We start from the raw sequence: 23,306 nt of genomic DNA, 5'->3' as shown, positions 1-23,306 counted from the left end.
AGAGTGAGTCTCATGATGATAGGAATCAGTCACCTGCTAATGCTTTAACTGGCTCAGCCAGCACTTAGAAATATGAACTGTCATAGAAGTGGTGTTTAAAATAAAAGTAATGTTTAAAATAAAATGAAATTGACATGTTAAGGAAACATCACATAAACATGGGAGGCAATGCAGATAAATACTGAAAGATTTTAATAGCCACAGTACAGGATAGAGACACTTTGTTTCAGTAATCAGAGGATTTAAAGAGTAAGGTATTGTCTTTTTTAAGGGACTATGCATTTTCTGTTGTGAATTGGAAGGCGTTATTCATAACGAGTTAGTGTAGTGTTTTTGTGGTTTGCCAGTATGACAACTCAGGTTCGTAAAGCTACTTCAGGCTGTTCTCTTCACATCAAGTGATTTGCCAGAGAGAAGCTGGCAGCTGATGCTGTCTCATTTTTATGGGATTTGATCAAATACTCATACATTCATTAAAGATTTTTGTGATTATATTTTAATTATATTCTTGGTCTCATTCAAATTGCTTTTTGCTCATGCAAACAGCAATGCCATAAAGTCCTCTGTGGTCTCTGCAGCCTTCCAATCTCACTGAAGTGCTTTACCTCAGGGACTGAAGTGTGGTCTTTGGCTGTGACTCTGTTTTACCTTATTTGAATCCTGACTTTCATACAGAGCAAGGGATATTTCTGCAGCAGATAGAAAATCCCTGTTGGTTATTCCTTGCTTAATATTTGGTACTCTTGGGGCTGGTTTCTAAACAAAAACACGCTACCACACATCTGGGCTTTTCAGGATCTGTCCTTATTTCCCATTTTGGAAATTTGTCCAGGCAGAGTGGAATAACAGGGAGCACATACTGAAGCAAACTTTCTTTGGTTTAGTCTGATATCTGTTGTTGGTTGTTTTTTTTTTAATTTAACAAACATTTATAAATAACATTTAGTTTGAAACAAGAACCTGCTCACTGATGTTTTGCAAAAGAAGACAAAACCAACCATACTACGTGGTTACAGTAAATAGTTCTTATAAAGAAGCGGTCCTTTCCAGAAGTTGAAGTATTCCCTAAATCTCTCAGGATCTAGTATACAGGCATAAAATTTAAACAATTGTGTTCTGAGAAAAGCATCTCAATTTATAAAAAGTAATGGCTTACAAATTTACTATGCAGGAAATGATGTGTGGTAAATTTTATTTTTCCTCAGGCATATTTTGAAATTTACAGGGTTTGGAAGCTTAAGAAAATACTTGACATATGTTTCAAAATGGGCTGGTTTTGTGCCTGGGTATAGTTCTGTTTATTTGTCTCATGGTAAGAAAAATCTTTTGCTCGGCAGTATTAGAATTAGGCCATATTGTATTTTAGATCCAGTATATCTCTTTATCAGGAGCCTGTTCTTAAGTCTGTATTTTACACTTTCCCATGCTCCAGTCACTGCAACCATAATGACTAAATGCTGCAGCTTTCAGTTCTTACCTCTGGGACATATAATAAGAAAACTCTCGAACAGATGGAGTAGGCTTTCTCATACATGTTATCCATTAATGTCAAACAACAAGCTATAGAAAATGTTTCTATTACACAGGTGAAAAGAAGATAATAATATCACCTGTTTTCAATAGTCTCTGCATTCACACAGTTTAAATTTCACTTTGCCCCTGTGCCTTACATTACCTATTGGCTCTTATCTAGACCTTAAAAGGTGCTGAGCCCATGGGAAATTGTAGACACAATGACTTAAAAGGACTTCAGGCATGTGAGTATAGGCCTATCTATATTTATGTACATACTGGAGACCCAGTATTCTCCTTCCCTACAATTCTGAGGAGGCAGTATTTCTTATTTTGAGAGATGGAATTACCATTTTACAGCATTAAGGGCTTGATCCAACATAGCCACTGGCATAACTTCACTAATGTCACATCATTTAGGGCAGCCAAAGGTTTTCAGTTCAGCCTGGCTGTTGTTGAACAAAGAATAATATGTAGGGTTATTCAATTCCACTTCTTGTACTTTTGACACTTGTGCATGTAATTTGCAGCCTACTTGATTTTGGTGTTCCATCAGTAGCTAGACAATTTTATTTTAACATTTATGAGTAGGGATTGAAAGTATCACTGTTTCAATACCTCTGTAGAAATTAACAACAGACACTTTTGCTAGGTAGTTCACCCCTGCATAACTAAGTGTTCTTTCATTGTGTTTATTTTAGGTATGTAAATTCAGAAAGATGAAATACGTTAACTGCCCCGTTGTTAAATTAATGGTCAAATATGCTGCCTTTTGACAAGCTTTCTGACTTAGTTTAAACATTACCTGGGTTCATTACCACAAGGCTTCTTAACGTTATCAGATGTGTTGAGATTCAGTAATTCCGGTGATGATTAGATAAAGTAGGAATAGCAATTAAAGTGTATATTTAAAAGCACTTTAGAACAAATCCACTTGCAGTGGTACTTCTCATTTTGGACTTTGGAACACTTTGCAGTATAAAGGAACCTCTTAATGTAAAGGAATTGTGATCCAGTTTTAAACATATCATCATTTTGATGGATAGTCTTTAACCGCACTATGTATTACTGGAATGGGTAAATTTGCAGGAGCCAGGGTTAATGAAACTGCATGGGTTTCAAATCTGTCAAACCAGGCTTTCTGAGAGACTGGCTTATGCCTTTGTTCTTAATGAATGCCACAACAAAAAGCATTCCTGTGGGCTTTTTCTGTTTCTGACTAAACATGCTTAACAGTTAGTTAACATGAAAAGACCTTCCTGCTTTCTTGTGGTATTTCCTGGTAGGGGTCTTTTTCATAGTGTGCTTATTCATGAAACTTTGCACTGAAAATACTGAAGAAAAAGCTACTGGGGGAAAAAAAGCAGGGAGGGGGGGATCATTTTCCTATGGTAGCTACAGATGTAAATAATATATGTCTTTCTTTTGGAAATTCCATGAGACAGAACTTTCTTGTGTTTCAAAATGGAGTGTGAGAGTTGGAGACAGAAAACTTTAGAGTGGAAATACAAAGAAACTGAGAAGCTCAGATCGTAAGAACCAAACCCCCACTTTTGTGAAAGTTCAGAGCAGTCTCTGTATATGATTAATATGGTGGTTGTTATTATTAAATATTAATAGAGTAGCAAAAAAAATAGTAAAAAATATGCTGAAAAATGTGTTTTTTTTTTCCTTTGTTTTTATTGTCAGTCTGTGTCTTCCTCATGCTGATATTACAATTAGTAATCTATAATATCAGGTAGATCAGGTAGATCTTTAGTCATACCCAACTGTTTCTCTCTTCTAAATCTGGAAAACTTTTTGTTGTGGTTGTTGTTGCTGTTTTGGTTTTTGTTTTTTTACCATTCAGTAACTTTTGAACATACATATATTCTTGGGAAACTCCTGTGTATGGCCCTACCTATCACAGTACCCCCAAAAGAATTCTCTTCTTGTAGGGCAGGATACCGAAGCTTTTGAGGAAATTATTTCTGAACCTGCAAAACTCATAAAATACAGAGCTCTTCTGCCCCATAGAAGATAAACTAAGTTCTCTGGAGGACTGTTGCCGACATTTCTACTTTTCAGCTGATATTGGTTTCTAATAGTTTTTGTGGGTTTTTTGGTTTGTGGTTGTCTTTTTTTGAAGATGCAATAAAAAGATAAAACTTTGGAAAAGTGCAGGTGCAGCCTTGTCACTGGGAAAATGTTGACTGTCTGAGGTAATTTCATCATTGCTAAGTTCCCAGAACATCTCAGGAAAGGACTGCAAAAAGTTATTAGAATAATGAAATGCTTTCTTTGTAGTCAAAGTGCTAAATAAAAGTTGATCCAAGTTGTTGGAAAGATTGCAGTGCTAGAAAGTGTTGCAGCTCTTTCAATTATAACTACTTCTTTGTAATACCATTATGAACGGAAACAAACACTTCCGTAGGCCTTAAGGGAAGATACGTTTGACTTCAGAAAAACATATGTTAATCTGATTTCACTCTAATGATAATATTGAAAAGAGCCCTGAAAGACAAAATCTACCTGTACATTTCATGGATCTAAAGAAAAAATTCGCAGTTGTCATAACTGAACTCCTTAAAATACTCTGTTATGTTAAAGAGAAATAAAAGACATGATCAGTTCATATGAGCATGAAAGAGCCCATGTTTCAGTGTCATGGTAGTGTCAAACAGGAATGTGTTCTGTCACCTCTACTACGTGGCATGGCCCTCAATTTTATTACAAGAGAAAGAGCAAATGACGAAATTAAAACCAAACGTAGCACGTTTCAGCAAAAGTACAATGAAAGATCTATATTTTGTTGCTAGCTGACAGTTTGTGTGACACTATGGCACACATGCCACTGGGCAGCTGGAGCAACGTCTGAAAACACATGTGTGGAAGAGTTCTTCCATCTAGCGGAGACTGGTGCAAAACTTGGTACAGGACTTTAATGTAGTCGCCGTTCAAGGAGGAATGAGAAGAAAAACAGGACAAAGTATTTTTGTGTCCTGTCCAACTTTTTGTTGAAGAAGACACATCTAGTTTGTTTCTACACCAGGAATTAGTTACCTGAATTTTTGCTAGTCACTAGTAATTAAAAACTCTCAAAGTAAGATTCTGTCAGAGATAGCAAGGACGAGAAGCTGTTCAGAAGCACTGAAGGAAGGCAGTGGCTGAACACCTCATCTCTTGACACAGAAAAAGAGAATGGGGAGTGCCCTGTTTATTGCCCTCATTTCAAGTTGCAAAAAATTTGGTTTCCTCCATTTTTTCTACCATGCATGTACTGTTTTTGATTCAGAGCTCATCCTGTTTAAGTGTCACTGTTACTTCCAGGATCCTGTGTGCTTAAGACTGTGTTTTCATTAATTTCATGGCAAAACTTTGCTTTTTACCCCAGATACCTTATTTGTCAACCAGTCGGTGTTTCTCTGCCTGTTCAGAGCTTCTCAGCAAATGCAGGAAATACTTGCTACATGCTGCTGGCAGCACCAGGAGCTGCAGGCCCCCAGTCTCTTTGAAACATCAGCAGCATGCAGAATATCAATTACTTTACAATTTCAGGCTTCAGATTGGTTCCTTGGTAAGCAAAAACTTGCCCTGCTTCACTGACAGTATAAGTAAGTAATCTGAATAACTGAGAGAGGTGATTGGAGCTTTCACTTTAAAAAGTCTCTTCCCCACTCTTGCTTGTCTTACACACAGGTTACCAAGATGTTCCTGATCTGCTAGTGGAATTCTTCTAGCATAAAGGTTGAATTTCATCTCTCAGCTGTAGAAAATCCACATCAGTTTTATTATCCCTCTGATTGGACACTGGTTTGGAGGAAATCCAGCTGTGTGTCAGTAATGTAATGCTGTCAGATACCTCCTTATCCCAGAAAGTTAGCTTTGCATTAAAGCAATTCCTATTACCTGTGTTTCTGGAAGGACCACAGCATTTTAGCAGTAGCTCTTCCAAAAGCAAACCAAACGAGGGGGACAAGACTCCAAGGAGAACATTGTGGCATTGGACTTCCCATGCTGTCATCACACTTGGTACATTAAACATTCAGCAGTATGCAGCAAAGAAGTAATTGCGATCTCTAGCATCTTTGACAGTTTTCAGTGCTAGTGAGAAGACAATTGGAAAGCTTAAACTGACATCAGACTGTTTTTCAAAAAAAAAACAAAAACAACCCCAAACCCAGATGATTTCTACATTTCTCTAAAGGCTGTAAAAAATCTGAAACCCTCTCAGCAAGGTTTAGACTTGGTTAATGAATCAGAGTAAATACTAAGGATCCTCCCTACTGGTCATCCAGTGGAAGTACAAGCAATCCGTTTAGTACGTAAGTGAAAGAGAGTACATTTTAAGACTTTATTCTGCCTGCATAGTTGCTGTTGCAACATTGCTACAGCCCATGTGGAGGACTCAAACCTAGGATCCAGCTGAGGCAACTGCTGAGACTGGATCCCTGAACGCTCTCCCATAAGATCTGGTTTTAAAAACTAATACACTCTGACTATTTTCTCTGACTAACCTCTAACTTCTCTGTTATGAATGCTGCTGAGTACTTATGCAGCTTTCTCCTGCTATACATGCCTTTTATAAATGTCTAAAAGAGCAGCATTCCACTGAGTTCACATTTCTTCTTTTAATTTATGCATGGGTATGTACATTGCTTTTCTCCTGCAGATCTCTGAGAGTTTTATGGCCCATAACTGCATGAGTAAAATGTGTGCAGATTTTGCAAGACTCTGCCAGAAGATGTTTATTAGTCTCATCATTCTTATGAAAATCATGTTCCAGCAGGTTCAGGCAATGTGCAAAACATGGCACATGTGTGAATTGGCCATTTCACACTACACTGTCAATATTAGCAGCAGTAATAATGCTGGGGAAGGGGCCTCAGGGAAGGGGATAGACCTCACATTAATTTGGTCATGAAGCTCTGATATGTGATCTTTGTTACCCAGAAATGTAAAGAACAGTTAGCTTATTTTTAAAAGTTACCATCAATTGCTGAAGGAGGTGAAAAGCCAAAATACTAACACAGAAAAAGGTAACCAGTTTGTCCATATTTTGCATAACTTGGGAATATGGTCCTAGTCTGTCTCAAGGCTTGCCTTACTGAGTGAGAGACAGTGCTCTAAAGACGTGTTTTGATGTTGCATACGCAGAGAAGAAAGATATGCTCCTGACTCTTTTAAACTCCTCTTGTACAGCAGTGAGTATTGCTGATAAGTGCAACACAGTCATATGGCTGGTGGGAATGTTTCAGGCCTGCTGATCGAATAGTTTTGTGTAGTCACAGTTCCAAGATACATCATCTCCTCTTTGCTGTGTTAATGATAACAGTACTGGAGGCACCCCTATCGTTTGTCTCCTTCATTCAGTCCGCAGTCACTGCTGTTTGCTCTGGTTTACTTTTCATTTCCCTTTGCAGTTGCTGTGCAGCACTTGTCTGGTCCTGCTCTTTCTGTGCAGCGAGTATCTTTGTACTGCTTGAGACACAGAAGACTACAGAGTTAGGATGAATTCTTATGTTTCAGCACAAGTGTCTTGGATTTTTTTTCTAGGAAGTTCAAGTTTTTTATTGTTTATACAAGTAGATGGTAAAGTTGAAGGGACCAAAGTGATAAAGTATCATAAATGGCTTAATATATTTCCAGACACCATAGTATAGATGCATGGCTTTTTGGCACTCCATTCTCATGGCTCATATTTAAAAATGGGTATGCTTTCAACAGCAAGGAGAAAGAATTTCTATTTCTGCTCCTTCCTTAGAAAGTATCCATGACTCTCTTGGTTACAAAGTCTGTTGGCCAATATATGTGTAAGCAGACACCTAGGGCAATCTGAAAACCTAAAAATCATCAGATTAGCAAAATAGTGTAGCAGAAAATTCGACAAACTCTGATGTCTCTAGCCTTGCTTTTACTTAGGTGTTTGTCTTTCCTGTAATGTTCAGGACTTAGATCAACCTAAAAACTCCTTTTCTAATATTCATTTGGTTCATGACTGGCTGTACTTCTTACTCTTTCCATCTGCTCATCCTTGCACCTTACTTTTAGGAGGTATCATCACTGTACTTCCAAAAAGGGGAAGGTGACTTTCACAGACAGAGAAGATTTCTCCTTGCCAGCACAAAAATTCAGTAACTATAAAATCTTAGATTTGAAGTTAATTATCTAAATTTCACTCATTGAAAGCATATGGAAATTCCAGATTTATTACAAAATAAATTAAGGAAAGTCACAAGAATAACCAGTAAATTTCAATCCCATCTAGTTATCAGATTGAAAACTTCCTTTATTTATACTTTCTCATCTTGAAGACAATATCTGGTGTATGACATTGTTTGACTTGAACTTCTGGTTTCTTTTGTCAAAAGCTTTAGAAGGTCATATAAATATTTGGTGTTTCTTGTTTACAACCCCCAAAGTGCTAAATAGATGACAGTGACACATCTTCCTTTGTAGGAGCCATGCTTGTTTGTCCCTAACATGTGTGATTTATTCTTCTTGTTGTTTCAACACTTTTTTTTTTTTAGGATACCTTACTAGTGCCTGGCTTACAGAATCACCCCAATACCTTTCTGAAGGATAAACACAAATTAACAATGCCTCCATGTCCTCTGCGGTAGTAGGTAATTTTAGATTGATAACTCTTTTTGTATTCAGCTCAGCCATTTTATTCTGAAGTTCCCTTAGGATATCTGCATGAAGATTAGTTTGCTATTGCACTTAATATGTATTTCCTCCTGTAAGCACCCCCAGTCTATAGCTATGGCTATTTCTGAGAGTGTCCTTATCCCCCGATGGAGAACCTTAGTTGACTGTGTCCCAGCTACATACCTTGACCAGACATGCACCATCCTAAGTTTCATAGGCTGGAAACCTGTGAGGAACATAAGGACAAGAACTGTGGGACTGCTGCAGAACGCATTGGCACTGCACTCTAAAAATAGCTCTTATAAATGTCATGTATACCAGTATGGAAAGCTAGTGAAATAAATAACCAAACAAAGTATCTTAGCTATCACCAATCTCTTGATATTCAATACAAATAAGTCAATAACCTGAACAGATCAGACAGAGGGTAAACAGCCACTTGTCAGGTATAAAGAGGGAATATTTTTTTCTGGAATTATCAGGAAGAAGCCACTAATAGGTTTTTGAGAGCCCACATATCTTTTGACTGATGGTTGTGACAGGGTGGAGTTGGTACCCAAGACAGCCGGTCAGCAGAGCCAGCAAGAACATTTATATTTGCATCTCAGATTAGAATTCAAAATGAACATACTCTTGGGTCAGGTAAGATAAAATTACCGATCACTGGCAGTGGCATTCAGGAGACGGGTTATGTTTGTTAACCTTAACCTTTGTCTCCAGTGTGTCAAATACATCTTGAAATCCCATGTAACGAGAGTAAGCAATTAGAAAAATATTCCATTGGTAAATAGAAAAATTTAATTGAAGCAAGATTAGACTAAAACTGGGTTTTACTTATGACCTTTTGTATCCAGTGCTATAGCTAACAGTCTGATCTTCTGACTAGGTAATAAATTTTCTTCTTTATTTTACAACAAATATTCTCTTTTTTTCTTTTTTTTTTTAATAAGTTTAATCAAAGTGTAAGTTGCAAACTTGGAGTGCTCTCATCTCTAGGGAGGGAGGAAATCCAAAATGGTTCATGAAACCACTGAGGTATCTTTCCTGTCAAGGTGTGAAGGAGCACCACAAAGGTTTATGTTGCCAATTACCTCTTCTTGCAGGAGAAGAAAAGGAGAGAGACAGCTCACAGCCCCAGATACACCTCTTTGACATTCACACATCGGGTACACCCTGCTTCAATTACTCTAGAGAGAGGGAGCTGGGCCACTTAGTGCCTCAGTGCAGAGTCTCCTGCCAAAAGTAATTCAGCTGTTTTGGACTTAGCTTCTGTCCCTTTCAGGTGCCCTTTTCTATTTTTCTGTTATTCCAAAAGCATCAGCCTCCTTGGTTTTTTAATTCTTAGAGCTAAGTATTTTAGTTTGATTTGTTTTTAGTTTACATCTTTTGTTTTCCATATTCAAATTTGATCTTAGTCCATCTTTCTGTATCAGCTATTTTTGCACTTTTTTTTTTGCTGTACATGAATAAAGGCAGTAATGTCCCCACAGCAGTCAGTTCAAAAATCCCTCTTTTAAGCTTTCCTAGCCTCTCAGAACATTCGGCTGGATTTGTTCAAATTTGTTAGCCACGATGCCTGCGTTCCAGTGTTTAGGTCTCCCTGGTAAGCTACACTGAAGTCACAGTGGGAGCTCCCAGCTGGCCCTCCCTGCTGCAGGAAGTCAGCGAATGATGGCTGAGGCATTAAGCACCTGGTCACACACAAATGCAGAAAGTCGTGCACAGATGGAGTTCTGCTCGTCTTCAGGCTGTAACAGTATTAAGCGATCTAATTTATATACAAAGGGCTGAAGTTGCCTGTTACTGCTGTTTTATTAGACTTGGTTTTCTCAGTGGGGTCCTGCCCCATGACTGCTGATTGTAGATGTTAGAACAATGCTCAGAATAAATAATGTGTAGGGAAAATATTCAGACACAGTAATGCACAGCAGCCTTGTTTGCACACCATGCTGTCATTGCAGTAGTCACTGTTTAAACACATGAGGAAGAAGGTCTTAGATAAAATACCTTGTGCAGTCAGAGTTCATTCCCTGATCGAGAGATGATTAACACAATGATGATTCCAACATTTTTTGTCATTTGGGCTTATATCCATATGGGTGTAATTGATTTAAGTAGATTTTGCACTGTGGTCTTCTTTTTGTCTCTGTTATATTTTATATGTTTAAAATGATGTCCTTGCCCCCAGACTTGCCTATATGTGCCATGTTCCCTGCTGCATGGCAGGGATAGTCACCTCTGATGTAGGATGCTTTGCTGTTTTTGTAGGGGCATCCATATTTCTCTGCTCCTTCAGTTCATCAACTCTGGCCTCAAGGTGCTATACTAGTGCTTTGAGGGCCATTAACTGCTTGCACCACATTTGGATCAGACACATATATCTAACCTTATCCTTGAAAGGTCTGGAGAAAATAACATTGGAAAAGAGATCTTCTGTTCAAGTTCATGCCCTCTTGACTAGTTTGAATTAACACCCACTTAGAAGGGCTAAGAAGTCAAAAATGTGCCCGGAAGGTTAAATATTAAGTATGTAAACTAAAGTTCCAAACTTCCATAATGCATGAAAATGTGTATGTAAAAAAAGCCTGAACAAAACCAAAGTTTAACAGTCAATGCATTTTAAAGTATGTGGATTTTAAAGCCTTTTTTTGAGGCTCCCTTTTGCTGGTTGCCTTCGGGGGAGGTGAGGCAATTTGCTAACCTTTGCAGCCAGCTCAATGGAAGAGACGGAAGGAAGAACACAGAGACAGAAATAAATCTCAAATTTCAACACGTGTGATTTTTGAAGAGCTTCAAGAATAAGTCTTCAAAGAGAACCCCATAGGTGCTACATGATCTGCATTTTGTCAGTGAGGCTACAATCATCACAGGAGACAGAAGTCACAGATTTACTACTGAAAGTCACCCCTCTCTTCAGCTGCTGCACCTTTCCCTTCCGCTTTCTAGTTCGTAGGTTTGTAATTGACAGCTCTTCCAAACAGTTGCTTGTGGTGTTTGTGTCTCCACCCTCGATGCTTCTAATGACAGAATGAGTCCAAATCTTCCCGTAAGTTGAGTTTGTGCAGGGCCTCACATTTCATCTTCTTCTTTCTGTTTGGGGACAACTCATTTAGCTTACCAAAAATAATCGTCCCTCTTCTTTCTTTAGATAGAATTTGTTAAAGTCAGGTCAGATTCCTGATTCAGTTCACAGCATGGCTATGTTTCAGTTGCCTTGGTAAAATGGAGGACACTGTGAGCTGTGGGGTGACAACAAATGGAGGTGTGGGGTTAGAAGAAACTCCATAATCTGCAAAAATCTGTCTATTGTTAAATCATAGCATCAGTCCCAACAGTTAACACAAATATCTCTGATGTACCAGCAGTTATATGCAGGCATACAAAGTTGTTTTCACTTGTGTGGAGATATGAATGTATTTCTATGTCTTTATACCATAGGATGGAGAGAGTCTTTGCCTCTTGACTTGGATCAAATATGTTCAAAGAGCCCTTGTCATTGCAGTGAACCCTAATAAACATGGCACCAGTTCAGTATATGTTAAACAGTGTCTGCACATAGTTCCAGTGTGGTCAAACCATTTGTTGTTTAATAGTTTTTCCAGCTGTGCAGCCCTTGTTGGTGTCAGTTTGTGAATTTCTAAAGTTCAGAGCATTAGTGAGACAGAGGCAGTTGAACTTTAGTCATTCCGGTAAATTAAAAAACCCCAACAACTGAAGTTGGTTTAAGGTATTTGGAATTTTTTTCTGAATTTAGCATGCCAGCTATCACTGAGTCATTTGGTCCTGAATAAGATTGAAAAACGATGTATGCAACTTGCTGCCCAGTGTCAGCACTGGCAAGCTTTTGAGCTGAATATTTCAGCAAATAGCATAGCCCAGCAGCAATTGCTGAGCCCTGTCTATATTCTCTCTTTGCAGTGAGCAGGGATTTTTCATTTCATACATCATTTACAGCTTGCCACAGTGATTCCAGTCAGCCAGGATATATTTTCAACACAAAGAGAAAAAAGAGAAATATGTATCATTTGTTGCACATGTTGGGCACATTGGGTTCAAATTTAATTATGCTATAACATCAAAAGATACACTAATAGACAAAAAGTCAGCTAGTACAGAATCATAGAATGATTTGAGATGGGAGAGACCTTAAAGTTCATCTAGTTCCAGCCACCCTGCCACAGGCAGGGACACCTTCTGCTTCCGTCCAATCTGGCCTAGAACACTGCCAGGGATGGGGCAATCATAGCTTCTCTAGGCAACCTGTGCCAGGGCCTCACCACCCTCATAGTGGTGAATTTCTTCCTTATATATAATCTAAATCTGCCCTCTTACAGCTCAAAGCCATTCCCCCTTGTCCTATCCTTACATGCTCTTGTAAAAAGTCCCTCCCCAGCTTTCTTGTTGTCCCCCTTTAGGTACAGGAAGGCCACTATCAGGCTCTCCTCGGAGTCTTCTCCAGATTGAACGAGCCCAGCTCTCTCAGCCTGTCTTCATAGGGGAGGTACTCCAGCCCTCAGAGCATTTTCACGGCCCTCCTCTGACTCACTCAGGCAGGTCCATGTCACCTGTCCCTGCCCTCCCTTTAATTCTGACCCGTAAGCTTTGGGTTGGCTCCTTATCCATCTCCAGGCAGAGCTCCATGCTGGTCATTGACATACAGGGCAACATCCCCTCCTTGTCTGCTCTGCCTGTCTTCTGTCAGGAGCCTGTATTTCTCTATTCCAACACTTCAGTTATAGGAGTCATCCCACCATGTTTCTGTGATGCCAGTAAGATTACAGCCCTGAAGGCACACGCACATCTCTGACTTCTCTTGTATATTCCCTGTGGTGTGTGCATAAAGGTATTTAAGTTGGACCCCTGAGGAAGCTTACTTACTGGCAGGAGTAGCTGGAATTCCTTTCTGCTGCTGTTCAGGTGCTCTCCTGCTGACCTGCAGTTTCTCTCCAGGCTCTGGGCTTCTCTTGATGGCACTGGCATCAAACTGTTAGCAGTGGGATGGATTGAGGTTCCCCTCCCCTGGCAACTTTAGTTTATAGCCCTCTTCAACAGCTTGGCAAGCCTGTGACCACCAAAGGTGATCTTCCCTTTCTCTTAATAGACCCCATTAGCCCCCAGTAGACAAAGTTTCTCAAAGTGTGTCCCATGGTCTAAGTAGCTGAGCCTCTGGCTGAGGCACCAGTCCTGTAACCATTTGTGATTTGCCAGATTTGACTGGCCCTTTCAAACCCCTTCCCTTTGACTGTGAGGACTGATGAAAACATAACCTGTGCTCGAGTCCCTTTCTGCAGCTCGCAGGGCTCTGAAGTCCTTGATTACTCAGAGTGAAATAAGATCAGTTTTCTTGTTGCCCAAGAGTTCTCTCTGGGGTTATTGGACAGTAATTTTGCAGCTTTGATACATTACATTCATAAGAGTCGGTGTATACACTTAAACAGGTACAGTATCATCCATCTAAGCATTTTACAAAATAACAGATGTCTTCAACCCTCTTGGCAGAGTTGCATTAACGACACTTATTTCTGCTAAAAAGTGCAGTTCCCATTGCTTTTGCTCCTCGAGAGTCTTCAGGTTCCTGCTGGGCAAAACAATCAATTAGGAAGTGGGGTCTCAGCAGTGATCCACTGACCACAGGATCTCTGTGACCTTAGGAGGAATGATTACGTCTATTTTTCTCTTTTTTTTCCCCACCCACTATCCTACCTACATATGTCTGCATCCTGATCTGCAGAAGCTAAGGTAGGCAGGATTGGTTTCATTACTAAGCTGAGCTAATTTAAAAACAATAACCAAAAATCCCCCAAACAGCCTTTTCCTGCAAAATGCTGGAAACCTTCACAGTTTCTGTGAAACTCAGGAGATCCCAAGCATTGCCCCTTGGGATCAGATCCATAGATAAGGGATCTGTAGAAACACTTATAAGAAACAGAGGCATTATGCCTTGATGCCTTTGTTTCCTTTCTCATTGGAGCTTCAGAAGAATTTCTAATTAGAAACTAGAATGATTCTTTCAATTTTTAATGGCCTCAGAATCACAGAGATTTCTCAGCCAGCATCTCATAATTTCTGAGAGTTTTATAAAGCTTCATTTATTGAAGATTCATTTATTTATATGATTGCTGAAGACTGCATGACAGATATGAATTTATTTTCAGTTGAAATGCATTAAAAGTTGAATTTGTGAAAAGAGGAATGTATAAAAGATACATAAAATCAGGAGAAACATTGGTATTAAATGACATTGTGAACCAGGATGCATGATACCAGCTAATACAGTGTCTGAGGAGGTAAATGGAGAGCTAAGCCATCCCAGTCATGAGGGTCTGGGGTGCCCAGTGGCAATTTTGGGATTGAGAAGTTAGCTTCACATAGGAGAAGTCTTTGATATTTTCTCCTTCCTGAATTCCCTGTGTTTTCATTTATAATGTGCTTTTTAGCTTTTCAGGGATAGATCAATTTGCCATTGTTTTTACTGTTGCTGAAGTAGGTTTAGAGTACCTACTGTGCAGTACAGAGGTAGGAGGGTAATTACTGCAAGTAAACCTCATTATTTAAAGAAAAACTCCAGTGTAAAAAGATGGTCGTATTAAAGTATGGAAGTAGTTTACCTGCTTCCAAGGTGCTGCAGAAGGAGAGCCTTGGGGCAGCAAAGCAGGGAACAATGGACTTCCCATTAAACAGTTGATGGAATCTTGATGGGGCAGTGTGTGGCATAACAGGATTTTATTTCCGTTCTTCAAATGACAATAACAAGAAAAATAAAGTGGCAAAGCCTTTCCTGGGATCATCTGTGGCTGTCAGACTCCGTCAATGTGCTTTTGACACCTTCTTTAAAGGTAGGAAAGTAGGGAAAACTATATGCCTATAGCCTTGACCTTGTTTCCTTGTTGAGGAAACTGATCTGATGAGCTGTGTTTGTTCTTTCAAGTTTCATTTGTCAAAATACCCAAGGTCACCACAGGATCTGACTTTAGGAGATGAACTGCTATAATTAGTAACAATACACTTATTTTATTACTTGCTTTGATAGAAGCTGAGGGTGATTTTTTTTTTTTTTTAAAACCCTCTTAATTTCAGAGTGAATTATATTGTTTTTGTTGTTGCCTGCTTGTGCTAAACTTTTTTTTGTGTGTGTGTGTGTAATTAGCAAGCAGTAAATTAGTTTATTTCTCTTTTGTTTAATTGAGTTAATGATGTCTGCAAAGAAACATGATACCAAGGAGGTTTTGTGGTTTTCTGTTTTTTTTTTCTGATTTCAAGGGGCTCTCCAGAGTTTGAGATTTTGCCAGACTCAAAGCTGTAAGGAGAGCATCAAGAGCTGTCCCGACATCTTTGAAAAATCTTTCACTTCATTGCTGCATAAAGGTGAACCTAAGTAGTACAGAAGACAGCTTGAACAGAGCAGCCAGACTAGAGGTAGTAGAGGGAGTGTGCCTCACTGGCTGACCCCTCTGTGTAAGGGAGTGTGTGTTTCTTCCTTGCTGAGAGGGCAAGACTGGTACATTAATGAGCTGTCTGCCCTGCTGGGCTATGGTTTTAAGAGCAACATGCCTTCCTGTCCTTTTCAAACTCTGTCCTCTAGAAAACACATCTCTATCATTACTTATGACAGGAGACGCCATCATTTCAAAGGATAAAGAAATCGGTGATGAAGAGAGAATTAGGGAAATGAGAGGAGTTACAGGACAGAGAACTTCATTAGAGGGATAGAAAAACAGGGAAGAGGAAGCTTTAATGAGGCTCTTGTTTATTACTTTTGCTAATTTAGGAAGTCTTGCTGCTGGCTGTAGGACTGGAAGGTTAAATTGTACAGATGCTTTCAAAATGAATACTGCAATGAGCCAGAATACAGGACTCAAGTAGTCTTTTCCATTTAATGGATAAATGTCAGCTTCAGACTGTCGGTATCTTTTGAGTTTCAAAAGCCATGGCTTCTTCAGGTGTAAAACTGTGCTTGGCCCTTTATACAGCAGATTGGTTTAGAGGCTCTCTTCTGAATGCCTTTTTTTTTGCAGTTCGCTATAGGCTGCGTTTTCTTTTTTTTCCTTTTTTTTTCCTTTTTTTTTTTTTTATTTTCCTGAGTCCTGTTTCTACTTGTTTCTACTTCTACTCTCTAGTTAAGAACCTAACCACTGTTTGTGGTACAGAAAGTGCTAATACCAATTACCTTCTTAAACAAACTCCTTTAACTACACTTATTGGGCACTCATGAATTCTCACTAGGAGGCATAGTGTTGCTTGTACCTGCTCCAAAGGCAGGCAGCTCTGGACGTAGGTCACCTATGTCAAACATGCTGACAGGTCAGAGTCAGCAGGGCATATTGGGGGCTGTAGATGCAGGATGGATATATCCATGATTATGTCTGAAGTGCTGTGACAGTGATTCCATCTTGGAATGACAGAAATTATACTGAACTTTTTCTTCACCTCATGGAGCTTCATTTTTTTTCTGACTTCATGTATTGAAATGGTCCATCCATAAATTAACTTTTTTAGTCCTGCATTTCCCAGCAAATATTATAACGTTGTGTTACACCATGTGGTGTTTCCTTTTTTGTCACAAGCAGTTTTATGAAGTTTTATGGCTACATTAGTTGCTACTGCATTTTTCTTCCCTTGTTTTCCTATTTTTAACATCTCTATTGTTCCTGCTGCAAAATGGCAGTTACGGAACTTTCCCTCTCTGTGATATATAAAGATCAATTAATATTTATCCATAAGTTGGAGATGGAAATCTCATACATGTGCCAAACATTTGGTAGCAAATATTAGATACATATCTATTAATAGATGTGGCTTTCTTATACAACTTCTTTCAGTTACTGTTGACTAGCTCCACCAGTTTTAGGGATTATTAACCATAATCTGTATTTACTGGATTTAACTTCTAGAGGAAATCGATTTAGGCTGCTAGGCTGTCTTGTGAGTATAATTACTCTACTAATGGTAGCTGGTTTTAAGCCGAGTTTTTTTGTAGAACAGCCCCTAAAGCAGATGCTGTTTTACTGTCATTTAGGTAGTTTATCCTAATATATGGCATTTATTTGATTTTTCATAATAACTTTATGCTGACAACACCAGATCAGTCAAATCCTGTTCATTGTATGTGATATACTGTTTAGCCAGAGGTGCAGCTGCCTTTGTGTGATCTTTTAAGTGGTACCTACCCAATGGGATTCCAGTTTGGGGGAGAGGCCAGCATGCCACTCAGTCCTAACCAGAGTGTGCTCCTTATCTGCAGCCTTGTGCTGAAGACACTCTCCATTACCATGGGACCCAGCCCCCAGGTGAACCTGTCCTCCCTGACACAGTCCAAGTGGAGATGGGGTCTTTTCCAGAGTCATGGAAAGTTGAAGGGTTGATGAAGTGCTACTCCCCAGTGGATGCGCTATACTGGCTGTATTGATAGAGTTCAAGGGAAGCAATTTCAGTTATTAGACACTAACTGAGAGCTAAGGTTTTCTTTTTCAGTACACACTGTCCTTGCTCGTATCTGCTGTTATTGATACAGTAGATAGTGTTTTGTGATAACAATATCATCAGGGAGAACCATAGCATGTCAGGAAAGATTTTTTAATATGATCTATCACAAGAGCAATAACAGAAGCCCAAAAGTATGGAAGCATCTGTGTCATTTCAACAGAAAGCTAACTTTGGCAGAGTTACAGGTCTGGAAGAAAAGTTGCCCATTGAAATTCTTACGTCCAGTGAAAGCTCTTCTCCCTGCTTTCCAGCCAAGTAACTGGGAGTGGGACATCATGCTTCTCAGCAGACATTATTAACTCAATTAAACTAAAGAGATATAAAGTAAATTACTGCATCCTAATTATACAAAAATATCGATAAACAAGCAACAAAAACAATTATATAATGCACTCTGAAATTAAGATGTTTGAACCACTAACAATTTAAATCAAAGCAATGGTAATAAAATAAGTGTAATGTTACTAATTACATTGTTTCATCTTTCAAAGTAAAAAAGATAATTTTTTGTTGACTTGGTGTGTTTTGGCATTTTGAACTGTAGAAATGGAACATGAATGGGTTTGACTTATGCAGCAGCACAGAGAAGTACATCTTTTGTAGAGTGAGAAGCTGAACATGCAATGATGGGGGAAATATATGCTTATAAGAAACCTTCACTCAGCCTAGTAGGCTGTGGTGAGGTAGGAAACTATTGCCAGGCATCTGTTGTCTGCAACCCATTTCTTCTTCTTAAGCTCTGTTACAGTGGATTGATTAAAATTCCCAGCTGATATACTCAGACTGTGTTTGATAATTGCTAGTGTTTTCTACATCAAGACTGACAACAACAGAATTGGAGCTCAGTGATGTTAAAACTGGTCTGTGACAGCTTTGATTTCAAATAGAACGGTATTCTTTTAGACAAATAGTAGAGGGAGGTTTGGGCTTTTTTCCCCTTTCTTTCTTCCCCCCTCCTTCCTTCTTTGTTTTGAAAACCTAAGATTGTGCAATCCAGGGAGGTTTGGGGGCATTACTTTGATTAGGTAAAGCCATATGTCCCTCAAACAAATGAGAACAATACTGATACTGAAGATGAAAAGAAGCCAAAAAATACAGTAAGCTGCTGCCTGCACAGTAAGATTGGGTTTTTTTTGGAGTTCTTGACCTGATCTTTTTGGCACATGGGAACTTCTGTGAAAAAGCAGCATTAAAAGGTCACTGTTAGGTTCAGTCTTACTCCTCTGGGATAGTTTCATTGGCTTCACTGATGGCTGGATTTGGCCCAGGCAGGGTAATATGATCAAAAACTAAAACAGTAGATGTTACATTTTCGTACACCTAATGTGCTGTTTGAGAGTAATATGAAGCAAAGTTATATACAAAGAAAGACTGATTATAATGTCATGTAAGAAAGAACCCCTGTATAGACCTTAGAAAGAAAATTACTTGGGTCTTTTGTAGAGTAAGAAGCTGAGTTTGCAGTGATGGAAAAAATGCAAGAGTGTGTAATAATCAGTGCCCACAATGACCCCAGGTTTTCTAACAAAATCAGCTGTCAAAAGATCTGACCCATCCAAATACAAGCTGTGGAAATGCACCCTTCTACACCATTGCCTTGAACCAATCAATAACAATTCAATCCAGGCAGAATTCAGGCAGAGCTTATTATACGCCATCTAAAACTGAATTGCTGTCAAAGAATTAGACATGAAGGGGATTGCCATACTAGTATCTGATGGGAAAAAAATACTGCCAGAGTTTAGTAAGGTGGGACAGTCTCAGATATTGCTCAGTGCCAACTGCTTAAAAAATCCGGAATGATACTGAAAATATTTTAAATATCTAAAGATAAATGAAGATTGACAGCCTTGGCTTTGATCCTAGCAGGAACTGAGGCAAGTGAAAATATGGTTGTGCTTATTATTTCCTGTTGGTCAGAAATTTGTTCGACCTGTGGCTCGATCCAGAACAGAAGATAGATTTCACTCATGCACATTGAATTTGTATAAAGCTCTAGCTACTCCTGCTGTGTGAAAAAGAACTGCATTTCCTTTTGCAGGAACAGAGAAAAGGAAGGTGTTACAGTGAAGAGGAATGCTTTTATCTTTTTTTTTTTTTATCGTTGCAAAACTCAGGAGGTTCTTAGTCTTGGACCCTTCTATTAAAAAGCTCTCCACCAAATTGTTATTTATTTTTTTTGTTCTAATCTGAGTGCAACTGTATATGGATTATCAAGTGTTTTGCACAGAAGAGAAAAGAATGAAGATTTTCATTCTTTTATAATGGTGTTATTGTAAGTAGACATTTTATTATTAGTTGTCTGCTGACACAAAACGAGTGAAATACTTTTTATTTGCTGAACAGTAAAAATCTCATTTTATATATTGCACTAGAAACACCCTAACAACAAGAGTACTCTTGTTGTTACTTAGAAATTTGGTTAGATGGAGGTACCTTGAAAATACTGCTCCTTGAGCTTAACGATGCTTTCAGGACGGGGTTGGGAGGACGGTACAGATGGGCTTATTATTCAGTATCCCTGCTGACTGGTTAAGTGCACTGTTACAGATTGCTTGAGTGGATGTGCTATGAAGCAGCTTTTAATACGTAGGGAGATGAAACAGGGCCCATTAGGGAAACAAGGGAAATGTGAGGTAATGACTGGTTAATACCCCTGGGTGTGAGGGTGTAAGGTGTTTGCTCTTGAACCATGCCTTTCAGTGACTGAAGAGGTAATTTGAGTGTTCACTTGGATTGGTGTCCAAGGAAACCATTTTGGATTGATAGGGGTAATCAAATGTTATATTAATTTGGGGGTTGCGTGCACATTTGTAAGTCATTGGCCATCTTACCCATGTTGTGTTACTCCCAAGGCACTCCTGTCCACAGAGTGGCTCACTTGTTTCTCCTCCTGCCTGCATTTTTCTTTACCTCCTGTGGCTGACATCTTTCCTGCCAGATGTGTCTTTTCCACGAGGTAATTCTCTTCACTGCTCACTGCTATCCTGGGGGATTCTAGGGCTGTCAGCCACACTTCTACCTTCTGCAGTTCTGTCTCTTTTTCTTGCACATTTTTCTTCCTTTGCTTGTCTCTTGCCACTGCTGCCTTCTGTTTCTCTCCTAGTCTGGACTTCACTACACCCTGTAAAAAGGGGAAAGGCTCAGCCCCAGCTAAGAGTCAGAGAGTGTCACATTTGAAAATCATTCTATGAAGAGTATCTTCTGAACCAGAAAGCCAGAGATTAAGGTCTTAACTAGTCAAAGAGGGCAAAATTGCCTTTGTGGTTATCAGTAGCCCTCAAAAGGAAATATTAAATGTGTTTTTGATGGAGAATAAAATACTTGGCTCTGTAATGCATTGAAAAACTGCACATTTCTCAGTTCTTGAGCTTGCAGTTTTTGCTTAGTGGTGACAGAACCTACCAGTCTACAGTTACCTTTGACAGATAGTATATTATGAATCGGTATTCACTTCATATGTTGTCTCTGTTTAATATATAGAAATAAGAACCATAAAATATACTATAAATAATTAGACAAGCTACAGGCTTGTTGAGACATAACATATCCTCTTCTATGCTGTCAATTATCTTTTCTTGAGGTTTCCTTTTTGCTGCTACCTTAACATATAATTCAGGTACATATCCTGACTGTCTACTACATCCCCACCTATTGTTTTTTGTATGATAAAACCTGAAAAATATTTAAGTGCCCTATTGAGAGCACATGGAATATTCTCTGTTCATATTGTTACCCAAGAACATGTTGAAGTGAGAAACTGTCTAGTTTTTCTTTATTTATATCTATGTAGTTGTGTAAATATCAATTCAAGAGTATGAGAAAAAGATAACAAACAGCTATGTCATATATAGTGGGAGTTCACTGTACCTTTCTATGACTGGCCCATCAAATAACTTCATTCCAAACACATTGGATATGTCATGGATGCAGAATGGCTTTTGCATTTTACTTTTAATTTACACTTCTACCAACTGTATTATCTTCCCAAGAGAGCTGTTTATCAGGGTGGTGATTAAGTAGAGTCTACTTTACATTATGTCTTTTGAAAAATATCTAAATTAGGATGATCTAAAACTCCAACAAATTATGGGTACTTCAGTCGCTTATGTTTGTGCTCCATGGGCAGCAATTTACCCAGTGTTTTTCCAATTCAAGTAAATGGGAGACAGCTGGGGGTTAGCAAGACTCATCTTACCAAAGCATAGATATTTTAAACAGCTGGCAATAAACTGTAATTTATATCTATAAAGTAAAATATTTCCCAGAAGAAGTACCTTTAGAGTACACTTGAAAGCTGCATCTGAGCTGACATGAAGGAGAGCTTTGTATCTTATTGCCATGGGCTAGGGCTTCAGTTTATAATTAATTTAAATGCTGTTCCTCTGAAATGCTGTAACTTTTATTATTAATCAATTTAAATTGAAAGAAGTAGTAGTTCTAAGAATTAAAACCAGACTTCCTTCAGTAATTGAATTCATCAGACTAGTTTCGTAAGTAGTAAATGTGACTGAACTCTGTACGATGAGAACATCAGTGAAGCTAAATTCAAGTACATCATGAGCTTCACAAAGTCTGTATTTCACTCTGTCTTTTCTAAACTGTTATCGGCGATGCTCTGAAGAGGGCTAAGCGAGTTATCTAGTGCACTGAGAGTTACGGTATTTCGTAAGAATCTTGACTTAGCTTTTTCCACACCAGATTCTGATTGTTGAAAGATTTAAATACATTGTCTTTTAAAATCTCTTCCCTGTCATTCTTTCCAAAACCTGGAGATACACTTTATCTTAAAACACACACAGTGTTACAAGACTTGCAAACCGCTTTGTTTCTGCTCTTCACTAATTCTTTGAATGTGCTGTCTCCATTAAACTCAGCAGGCCAACATAGTTGTAGGGTCCATGAGATATGTATAGTGGAAGTTGTGTTATCAGAACATCTGAGGGGTTGTTGTGGTTCAGTGACATTGAATAAAATCAAGAAGATTCTATTGTTTTGAGATAAAAAAGCAGTGCATGCAAGGAGATGAATGTGATGCCCTGAAGAGCTGAGGCATTTGAGCAGCCTGCAGGTAATAAAGAGATTAATGTGTAGTATCTGAGAGTAACCCAAAGCAGCAAATGTGGTCTCAAGAAATAATATTGGTGTTTGCCTTTACAGAATCATAGAATCAGCTAGGTTGAGAAAGGCCTTTAAGATCACCAAGTCCAACTGTTACCCCAGGACTACCAAGCCCACCACTAAACTGTGTCACTAAGGGTAAACTGGTCTACCCTCAATACCTCCCCTTATGGCTGCCCCTCATGATCTCCACTCAAAGCCACCTCTCATCTGCCCCACATAATGGCCCATAATGTATATCTGCTGCCTCTGCCCCCCCATGGCCCCCCTCACTCCCCATGGCTGACCCTGCTCTCCCCTCATGATTTTCCTTCATGATCTCCCATCATGACTGCCTGTCCCCCTCACGGCCACCCCTCACATCCCATGGCTGCCCTTGCTCTCCCCTTGTGATCTCCCCTAATGGCTGCCCTTTCTTTCCCCTCACAATCTTCCCTCATGGCCACCCCTTCTCTCTCCTCGTGATCCTCCCTCATGGCCACCCTTTCTTTCCCCTCACAATCTCCTCTTATGGCTGGCAATCCTCTCCCCTCACAATCTCCCCTCACAACCACCCTTCA

General features: G+C 39.1%; 1 long non-coding RNA gene across 1 annotated transcript; it reads right to left on the bottom strand.

Annotated features, from left to right (window-relative positions):
- Positions 1-17,701: 17,701 nt before the first annotated feature.
- LOC130598722 (uncharacterized) lies at positions 17,702-22,981 on the bottom strand. Its single transcript, XR_008972064.1, has 2 exons — positions 21,903-22,981; positions 17,702-20,749 (listed from the first exon to the last, which is right to left on the bottom strand). It is a non-coding gene; the product is annotated as an uncharacterized LOC130598722 (long non-coding RNA).
- Between the last annotated feature and the right edge of the window lie 325 nt (positions 22,982-23,306).

The sequence above is a fragment of the Pezoporus wallicus genome, unplaced genomic scaffold (assembly GCF_028554395.1).
Source record: "Pezoporus wallicus isolate ANWC-B61680 ecotype Strahan unplaced genomic scaffold, APGP_CSIRO_Pwel_v1 contig_4238, whole genome shotgun sequence".
Lineage (NCBI taxonomy): Eukaryota > Metazoa > Chordata > Aves > Psittaciformes > Psittacidae > Pezoporus > Pezoporus wallicus.
The sequence above is the reverse complement of the archived record's forward strand: the minus strand, read 5'-3'. Positions and strand labels throughout refer to the sequence as shown.